Source organism: Macaca nemestrina (assembly GCF_043159975.1).
Source record: "Macaca nemestrina isolate mMacNem1 chromosome 4 unlocalized genomic scaffold, mMacNem.hap1 SUPER_4_unloc_6, whole genome shotgun sequence".
Lineage (NCBI taxonomy): Eukaryota > Metazoa > Chordata > Mammalia > Primates > Cercopithecidae > Macaca > Macaca nemestrina.
Window position 1 is genome coordinate 1 of NW_027257560.1, and position 10,733 is coordinate 10,733.

Genomic DNA, 10,733 nt, shown 5'->3' on the forward strand with positions numbered 1-10,733 from the left:
TGGGATCCTGGGATCCTGTTCCTCTTGGGCAGCAGAGACTGGGGGACCAGAGGAGATGATGGGTCTTCAAGCCCCACATTCAAACCCCAGCCCACCACTGACAGTCTGGGGGTTCGGGATGAGGGAGTTGATGTCTCTGAGCCCCAGTTTTGCCACCACTAAAATGAGGCCGACATACTGGGGCAGAGTGTCATTCCCCGGGCTAACAGAGGCCTGTTTCCTACTGACAATCCATCTTACTGCTAGGAACAGCTCCAACAACCACACACTAGAGAACACTCTACCCAGGCCAACTTGTCAGAGGCACGAGAACCAGAGCGACTCCATCTTGAATGGGGGCTGGGTAAAGGGAGGCTGAGACCTGCTGGGCCGCATTCCCAGGAGGCTAGGCATTCTTAGTCACAGGATGAGATAGGAGGTCGGCACAAGATACAGGTCATAAAGACCTTGCTGATAAAGCAAGTAGCAGTAAAGAAGCCGGGCAAAGCCTACCAAACAGAAGATGGCCACTAGAGTGACCTCTGATTGTCCCCATGGCTCATTATGTGATAATTATAATGCATTTGCTGCTACAAGACACTCCCACCAGCGCCATGACAGTTTACAGATGCCATGGCAACATCTGGAGGTTACCCTACATGGTCTCAGAAGGGAGGGCAGAAACTCTCAGTTCTGGGAATGGCCCACCCCTTTCCTGGAACACTCATGAAGAGTCCAACCCTTGTTTAGCGTATGATCAAGAAATAATCATGAAAATGGGCGACCAGCAGCCTTTGGGGCCACTCTGCCTATGGAGCAGCCATTCTTTCTTTTCTTTTTTTCTTTTTTTTTTTTTTTTTGAGATGGAGTCTCGCTCTGTTGGCCGAACTAGAATGCAGTGGCGTGATCTTGGCTCACTACATCCTCTAACTCCTGGGTTCAAGCGATTCTCCTGCCTCAGCCTTCCTAGTAGGTGCGATTACAGGCACCTGCCACCACGCCCAGTTAATGTTTTGTATTTTAGTGGCGACAGGGTTTTGCCATGTTGGACCAGGCTGGTCTCGAACTTCTCACCTCAGGTGATCCACCTTCCTCAGCATCCCAAAGTTATAGGATTACAGGAGTGAGCCACTGCGCCCGGCCAGAGTAGCCATTCTTTTATTCCTTTTCTTTCCTAATAAACTTGCTTTCACTTTATGGACTCGTCCCGAATTCTTTCTTCTGTGAGATCCAAGAAACCTCTCTTGGGGTCTGGATCGGAACCGCTTTCCAGTAACAAACTTGCTTAAGCTCTCAGACCCTTCGTCTCTTCATCTGTAACCAAAGACAAAGCCTCCTCCGAGGTTCCAAAAGTGTGGAGAGAACGCCTGGGAAACGAGGGGCACAGAGTTGGTGTGTAGAACCAATATCACAGACTGGGTGTCAAGCCACTGTCATACTGGAAGTAATATCATGCTCTGCCTCACAAGTTATGAGGAACAATATCACAGGGGGGTGTGTACCTTCTCTGGTAGTGGGAGCAGTATCATCATCTCTTCCTTTAGATAACAGGAACGATGTCACAGGGTGGGTGTACACCCCGTGTGTTTTTGGAAGCAACGTCATTCTCTCTTCTTCTAGGATTTACGATTCACATTACAGGCGGTGTGTACACCCCTTGTTATACTGGATGGAGTCTCATCCTCTTTCAACTTGTAACTTTAGAACAATATCCCATGGGGGTTGTATATCTCTTCAATATTGGTACTAATACCATCTTCTCCTTTCCTGGATATGAGAAGCAATATCACAGGAGGTGTGTACACCCCTTGCGATGTTGGTAGTAATATCACCTCTCCCCTGTGGTTATTAAGGACAAAATCCCAGGGCGGCTGTACGGTTCCTACTTTATTGGGAGTAATATCATCCATTCACCCCCTGGATATCAGGAACCATATCACAGAAGAGTTGTCCACCCCCTTCGATTATAGTCAGCCATGTCATCTTCTTCCCGCCTGGATATTAGGAACGATACCCGAGGTTTGGGGGCGGTGTACACCCACTGCGATATCGAAAGTAAAATCAGCCTCTTTCCCGCTGGATATTAGGAACGATATCACAGGTGTGTGTGCAACTTCTGGGATATTGGGAGTACTATCAGCCTCCACCCCGCTGAATATCAGAAACAACATAAAGGGGGCAGGGTGGTTACATCCCCTGTGATATTGAGAGCAATACTCTTTCCCCTGTACATTAGGAACTACATCACAGGGGTCTGTACACTTTCAGCGATATTGGGATTCATGTTATCCTCTCCCCCATTGAATGTCAAAAAGGATATCACAGAAGGGTGTACACCCCCTGCAATATGGCCAGTAACATCATCGTGTCTACCTTTGGATACTAGGAACAATATCACAGAGGGTGTGTACACTCCCCTGCAATATTGGGCATAATGTTATCCTCCCTTCCCCTGGATATTAGAAACGATATCCCTGGTGGAGGGAGGTGGAATACATTAAGAACAACATCACTGGGTGGGTGTAGTCCCCCTGTGATACTGTGTGTAGTATCTTCCTCTCTTGCCTAGGATATTAAGAACAATATCACAGGAGGGGTGTACAGCCACAGTCCCTGCGTTATTGGGAGTAGTAGCGTCTTCTCCCACTCTAGATATAAGGAACAATATCCCTGGGTTTGTGTACATCCCTTGCGATATTGGGCATATAGTCATTGTCACCCAACGTGGATATTGGGTGAAGTGTCTCAGCGGGGTGTACACCTTCTTCGATATTCGGAGTAATATCATCCTCTCCCCTCAGAATCGTAGGCTAAATGTCGAAGGGGTTTTACAACTCGTGCGATATGGGCAGTAATATCATCCTATCCCCACCTGGATGTCAGGAACTATATCACAGGGGACTGTACACTTCTTGGCATATTGGGAATCTTATCATCCTCTCCCATTTTGGATATTATGAAAAATATTAGAAACGAGGTGTACACCCGCTGAGATATTGAGAGTAATATTATGCTCTCCTCTTCGGAATATTAGGAACAATATTGCAGGAGGTGTGTACAACCCCTGTGATATTGGGAGTAATATCATTCTCTCTCTTTGAATATAAGAAACCATATCACAGGAGGATGTACCCCCCCGGTGATACTGGGAGTCATATGATGTTATTCGGAACAGTAGCACAGTGGGTGTGTAAAATCCCTGCAATATTGCCACTAGTATTAACTTCTCCATCCTAGGATATAAGGAACAATATCACAAGGGGATGTACACCCCTGTGATATTGGGGATAATATCTTCCTCTCCCCGGCTGGCTATTAGTAATATCTTCCTCTCTCCGGCTGGATGTGAGGGAAAATATCACAGTGGAGGTCGACGCCCTTTGTAATATTGGGAGTAATATTATCCTCTCGCAGGTTGGATAGAGGGAACAAGATGACCGAAAGGATGAATACACGCTGCGGTAGTTTCATTCATGTCAGCCGCTACCCCCTGCTTATTAGGAATAACATCATAGAGGAGTGAACACTTTCTTCGATATTGGGAGTAATATCATCTTCTCAACGCCGGATATCAGGAACAAGCCTATTAATTGTTAATATTAATAAATACAATAAAAATTGTACTAATCATCAACATTACTAATGACAATAAAGATACTAAATATTATTGATTCAAAATGTTAACGATTAGTATTAATAATTAATAATAATAACACTATTAATAATAAAAAAATGGTATCAATAATTAATGTTACTTAAATCAATGCAAAGTGATACTGGCAAAAACACAATAATTAATATTAAGAATGAATATTAATAAATGACATAATTATTAAAAATTAATTTTGGGCATCCATCATCATCTATTTAAATTAACTATCAATATTAATGAGAAAATATTAATTGATAATATTATTGATAATTATTATACTTGATTCTTAATATTTAATAAATAATTCTATCATTATTCCCTGAGCAATATTCTGAAGATACACACACGTCTGTGAAAGACATAATCATTTCCAGAGAGAGAAAGGATACTACTCACAATATCGAAAACAGGATGTGAGTCCACAATGGCTCCCAATAGCCAAGGGCGGGAGAGGGGGTGGCTATTGGTCCCCACCTCGCGGGGGGTGGCTCACCCCCCTGCGAGGTGGCTCCCAATAGCCAAGGGCGGGAGAGGGGGTGGCTATTGGTCCCCACCTCGCGGGGGGTGGCTCACCCCCCTGCGAGGTGGCTCCCAATAGCCAAGGGCGGGAGAGGGGGTGGCTATTGGTCCCCACCTCGCGGGGGGTGGCTCACCCCCCTGCGAGGTGGCTCCCAATAGCCAAGGGCGGGAGAGGGGGTGGCTATTGGTCCCCACCTCGCGGGGGGTGGCTCACCCCCCTGCGAGGTGGCTCCCAATAGCCAAGGGCGGGAGAGGGGGTGGCTATTGGTCCCCACCTCGCGGGGGGTGGCTCACCCCCCTGCGAGGTGGCTCCCAATAGCCAAGGGCGGGAGAGGGGGTGGCTATTGGTCCCCACCTCGCGGGGGGTGGCTCACCCCCCTGCGAGGTGGCTCCCAATAGCCAAGGGCGGGAGAGGGGGTGGCTATTGGTCCCCACCTCGCGGGGGGTGGCTCACCCCCCTGCGAGGTGGCTCCCAATAGCCAAGGGCGGGAGAGGGGGTGGCTATTGGTCCCCACCTCGCGGGGGGTGGCTCACCCCCCTGCGAGGTGGCTCCCAATAGCCAAGGGCGGGAGAGGGGGTGGCTATTGGTCCCCACCTCGCGGGGGGTGGCTCACCCCCCTGCGAGGTGGCTCCCAATAGCCAAGGGCGGGAGAGGGGGTGGCTATTGGTCCCCACCTCGCGGGGGGTGGCTCACCCCCCTGCGAGGTGGCTCCCAATAGCCAAGGGCGGGAGAGGGGGTGGCTATTGGTCCCCACCTCGCGGGGGGTGGCTCACCCCCCTGCGAGGTGGCTCCCAATAGCCAAGGGCGGGAGAGGGGGTGGCTATTGGTCCCCACCTCGCGGGGGGTGGCTCACCCCCCTGCGAGGTGGCTCCCAATAGCCAAGGGCGGGAGAGGGGGTGGCTATTGGTCCCCACCTCGCGGGGGGTGGCTCACCCCCCTGCGAGGTGGCTCCCAATAGCCAAGGGCGGGAGAGGGGGTGGCTATTGGTCCCCACCTCGCGGGGGGTGGCTCACCCCCCTGCGAGGTGGCTCCCAATAGCCAAGGGCGGGAGAGGGGGTGGCTATTGGTCCCCACCTCGCGGGGGGTGGCTCACCCCCCTGCGAGGTGGCTCCCAATAGCCAAGGGCGGGAGAGGGGGTGGCTATTGGTCCCCACCTCGCGGGGGGTGGCTCACCCCCCTGCGAGGTGGCTCCCAATAGCCAAGGGCGGGAGAGGGGGTGGCTATTGGTCCCCACCTCGCGGGGGGTGGCTCACCCCCCTGCGAGGTGGCTCCCAATAGCCAAGGGCGGGAGAGGGGGTGGCTATTGGTCCCCACCTCGCGGGGGGTGGCTCACCCCCCTGCGAGGTGGCTCCCAATAGCCAAGGGCGGGAGAGGGGGTGGCTATTGGTCCCCACCTCGCGGGGGGTGGCTCACCCCCCTGCGAGGTGGCTCCCAATAGCCAAGGGCGGGAGAGGGGGTGGCTATTGGTCCCCACCTCGCGGGGGGTGGCTCACCCCCCTGCGAGGTGGCTCCCAATAGCCAAGGGCGGGAGAGGGGGTGGCTATTGGTCCCCACCTCGCGGGGGGTGGCTCACCCCCCTGCGAGGTGGCTCCCAATAGCCAAGGGCGGGAGAGGGGGTGGCTATTGGTCCCCACCTCGCGGGGGGTGGCTCACCCCCCTGCGAGGTGGCTCCCAATAGCCAAGGGCGGGAGAGGGGGTGGCTATTGGTCCCCACCTCGCGGGGGGTGGCTCACCCCCCTGCGAGGTGGCTCCCAATAGCCAAGGGCGGGAGAGGGGGTGGCTATTGGTCCCCACCTCGCGGGGGGTGGCTCACCCCCCTGCGAGGTGGCTCCCAATAGCCAAGGGCGGGAGAGGGGGTGGCTATTGGTCCCCACCTCGCGGGGGGTGGCTCACCCCCCTGCGAGGTGGCTCCCAATAGCCAAGGGCGGGAGAGGGGGTGGCTATTGGTCCCCACCTCGCGGGGGGTGGCTCACCCCCCTGCGAGGTGGCTCCCAATAGCCAAGGGCGGGAGAGGGGGTGGCTATTGGTCCCCACCTCGCGGGGGGTGGCTCACCCCCCTGCGAGGTGGCTCCCAATAGCCAAGGGCGGGAGAGGGGGTGGCTATTGGTCCCCACCTCGCGGGGGGTGGCTCACCCCCCTGCGAGGTGGCTCCCAATAGCCAAGGGCGGGAGAGGGGGTGGCTATTGGTCCCCACCTCGCGGGGGGTGGCTCACCCCCCTGCGAGGTGGCTCCCAATAGCCAAGGGCGGGAGAGGGGGTGGCTATTGGTCCCCACCTCGCGGGGGGTGGCTCACCCCCCTGCGAGGTGGCTCCCAATAGCCAAGGGCGGGAGAGGGGGTGGCTATTGGTCCCCACCTCGCGGGGGGTGGCTCACCCCCCTGCGAGGTGGCTCCCAATAGCCAAGGGCGGGAGAGGGGGTGGCTATTGGTCCCCACCTCGCGGGGGGTGGCTCACCCCCCTGCGAGGTGGCTCCCAATAGCCAAGGGCGGGAGAGGGGGTGGCTATTGGTCCCCACCTCGCGGGGGGTGGCTCACCCCCCTGCGAGGTGGCTCCCAATAGCCAAGGGCGGGAGAGGGGGTGGCTATTGGTCCCCACCTCGCGGGGGGTGGCTCACCCCCCTGCGAGGTGGCTCCCAATAGCCAAGGGCGGGAGAGGGGGTGGCTATTGGTCCCCACCTCGCGGGGGGTGGCTCACCCCCCTGCGAGGTGGCTCCCAATAGCCAAGGGCGGGAGAGGGGGTGGCTATTGGTCCCCACCTCGCGGGGGGTGGCTCACCCCCCTGCGAGGTGGCTCCCAATAGCCAAGGGCGGGAGAGGGGGTGGCTATTGGTCCCCACCTCGCGGGGGGTGGCTCACCCCCCTGCGAGGTGGCTCCCAATAGCCAAGGGCGGGAGAGGGGGTGGCTATTGGTCCCCACCTCGCGGGGGGTGGCTCACCCCCCTGCGAGGTGGCTCCCAATAGCCAAGGGCGGGAGAGGGGGTGGCTATTGGTCCCCACCTCGCGGGGGGTGGCTCACCCCCCTGCGAGGTGGCTCCCAATAGCCAAGGGCGGGAGAGGGGGTGGCTATTGGTCCCCACCTCGCGGGGGGTGGCTCACCCCCCTGCGAGGTGGCTCCCAATAGCCAAGGGCGGGAGAGGGGGTGGCTATTGGTCCCCACCTCGCGGGGGGTGGCTCACCCCCCTGCGAGGTGGCTCCCAATAGCCAAGGGCGGGAGAGGGGGTGGCTATTGGTCCCCACCTCGCGGGGGGTGGCTCACCCCCCTGCGAGGTGGCTCCCAATAGCCAAGGGCGGGAGAGGGGGTGGCTATTGGTCCCCACCTCGCGGGGGGTGGCTCACCCCCCTGCGAGGTGGCTCCCAATAGCCAAGGGCGGGAGAGGGGGTGGCTATTGGTCCCCACCTCGCGGGGGGTGGCTCACCCCCCTGCGAGGTGGCTCCCAATAGCCAAGGGCGGGAGAGGGGGTGGCTATTGGTCCCCACCTCGCGGGGGGTGGCTCACCCCCCTGCGAGGTGGCTCCCAATAGCCAAGGGCGGGAGAGGGGGTGGCTATTGGTCCCCACCTCGCGGGGGGTGGCTCACCCCCCTGCGAGGTGGCTCCCAATAGCCAAGGGCGGGAGAGGGGGTGGCTATTGGTCCCCACCTCGCGGGGGGTGGCTCACCCCCCTGCGAGGTGGCTCCCAATAGCCAAGGGCGGGAGAGGGGGTGGCTATTGGTCCCCACCTCGCGGGGGGTGGCTCACCCCCCTGCGAGGTGGCTCCCAATAGCCAAGGGCGGGAGAGGGGGTGGCTATTGGTCCCCACCTCGCGGGGGGTGGCTCACCCCCCTGCGAGGTGGCTCCCAATAGCCAAGGGCGGGAGAGGGGGTGGCTATTGGTCCCCACCTCGCGGGGGGTGGCTCACCCCCCTGCGAGGTGGCTCCCAATAGCCAAGGGCGGGAGAGGGGGTGGCTATTGGTCCCCACCTCGCGGGGGGTGGCTCACCCCCCTGCGAGGTGGCTCCCAATAGCCAAGGGCGGGAGAGGGGGTGGCTATTGGTCCCCACCTCGCGGGGGGTGGCTCACCCCCCTGCGAGGTGGCTCCCAATAGCCAAGGGCGGGAGAGGGGGTGGCTATTGGTCCCCACCTCGCGGGGGGTGGCTCACCCCCCTGCGAGGTGGCTCCCAATAGCCAAGGGCGGGAGAGGGGGTGGCTATTGGTCCCCACCTCGCGGGGGGTGGCTCACCCCCCTGCGAGGTGGCTCCCAATAGCCAAGGGCGGGAGAGGGGGTGGCTATTGGTCCCCACCTCGCGGGGGGTGGCTCACCCCCCTGCGAGGTGGCTCCCAATAGCCAAGGGCGGGAGAGGGGGTGGCTATTGGTCCCCACCTCGCGGGGGGTGGCTCACCCCCCTGCGAGGTGGCTCCCAATAGCCAAGGGCGGGAGAGGGGGTGGCTATTGGTCCCCACCTCGCGGGGGGTGGCTCACCCCCCTGCGAGGTGGCTCCCAATAGCCAAGGGCGGGAGAGGGGGTGGCTTCCTCGCGGGGGGTGGCTCACCCCCCTGCGAGGTGGCTCCCAATAGCCAAGGGCGGGAGAGGGGGTTGGCTATTGGTCCCCAACCTCGCGGGGGGTGGCTCACCCCCCTGCGAGGTGGCTCCCAATAGCCAAGGGCGGGAGAGGGGGGTGGCTATTGGTCCCCCACCTCGCGGGGGGTGGCTCACCCCCCTGCGAGGTGGCTCCCAATAGCCAAGGGCGGGAGAGGGGGTGGCTATTGGTCCCCACCTCGCGGGGGGTGGCTCACCCCCCTGCGAGGTGGCTCCCAATAGCCAAGGGCGGGAGAGGGGGGTGGCTATTGGTCCCCACCTCGCGGGGGGTGGCTCACCCCCCTGCGAGGTGGCTCCCAATAGCCAAGGGCGGGAGAGGGGGGTGGCTATTGGTCCCCACCTCGCGGGGGGTGGCTCACCCCCCTGCGAGGTGGCTCCCAATAGCCAAGGGCGGGAGAGGGGGTGGCTATTGGTCCCCACCTCGCGGGGGGTGGCTCACCCCCCCTGCGAGGTGGCTCCCAATAGCCAAGGGCGGGAGAGGGGGTGGCTATTGGTCCCCACCTCGCGGGGGGGTGGCTCACCCCCCTGCGAGGTGGCTCCCAATAGCCAAGGGCGGGAGAGGGGGTGGCTATTGGTCCCCACCTCGCGGGGGGGTGGCTCACCCCCCTGCGAGGTGGCTCCCAATAGCCAAGGGCGGGAGAGGGGGTGGCTATTGGTCCCCACCTCGCGGGGGGTGGCTCACCCCCCTGCGAGGTGGCTCCCAATAGCCAAGGGCGGGAGAGGGGGTGGCTATTGGTCCCCACCTCGCGGGGGGTGGCTCACCCCCCCTGCGAGGTGGCTCCCAATAGCCAAGGGCGGGAGAGGGGGGTGGCTATTGGTCCCCACCTCGCGGGGGGTGGCTCACCCCCCTGCGAGGTGGCTCCCAATAGCCAAGGGCGGGAGAGGGGGTGGCTATTGGTCCCCACCTCGCGGGGGGTGGCTCTCCCCCCTGCGAGGTGGCTCCCAATAGCCAAGGGCGGGAGAGGGGGTGGCTATTGGTCCCCACCTCGCGGGGGGTGGCTCACCCCCCTGCGAGGTGGCTCCCAATAGCCAAGGGCGGGAGAGGGGGTGGCTATTGGTCCCCACCTCGCGGGGGGTGGCTCACCCCCCTGCGAGGTGGCTCCCAATAGCCAAGGGCGGGAGAGGGGGTGGCTATTGGTCCCCACCTCGCGGGGGGTGGCTCACCCCCCTGCCATATTGGGAGTAATGTCAGCCTCTCCTCTCCATGGATATTAGGAACACTATCCCAGGCTAGGTGTTCGCCTCCTGCTCTGTGAGGAGTCATATCATTCTCTTCCTTCCAGGATATTAATAACAATATCACAGGCCTGGCGAACACTGCTTGCCCTACTGTGATTATTATCATACTCTCCCCCTCCGGATACTAGTAACCATATCACAGAAGACCTGTACTCTCCCTGGGATATTGGGAGTAATATCATAAGCTTCTCCCGTGAATATTAGGAGCAATTTCACCAGGTGGTTGTCCATTCGTTGTTATGTGGGGTGTCATGTCCTACTCTTTCACCGTACATATTAGGATTAATGTCACCAAGTGAGTGTACACCTACTGCGTTATTAAAACAAATATCATGATCTCCGTCCCTGGATATTAGGTACGACATCACAGGTAGGTGTACACTCCTTGTGGTATTAGGAGTAATAATATGATTAATTATTAAACATAAGTGATTGATTTTAATAATTATCAATGACACTATTAATTAGTAAGATACCTTTATTAATTTTGGATAACTGTTTTACATATGTGATTATGCACCCTTAAAATTAATTATAATATTAATGTCATTTAACAATATTATTAGTTCTTAATATGAATCATTATTTTATTACCAACATCTCTTAGTAATGATTAAAGCAACATTAATTGTTGAAATCATTATTTCATTATTAATAATGATATTACTATTATTAATATTAATCGTTAACATTTTTAACCAGTGTTAATTTTTACTATCTTTATTATGATTATTAATATCGATGATTATTATTAATTTTTATATTTATTAATA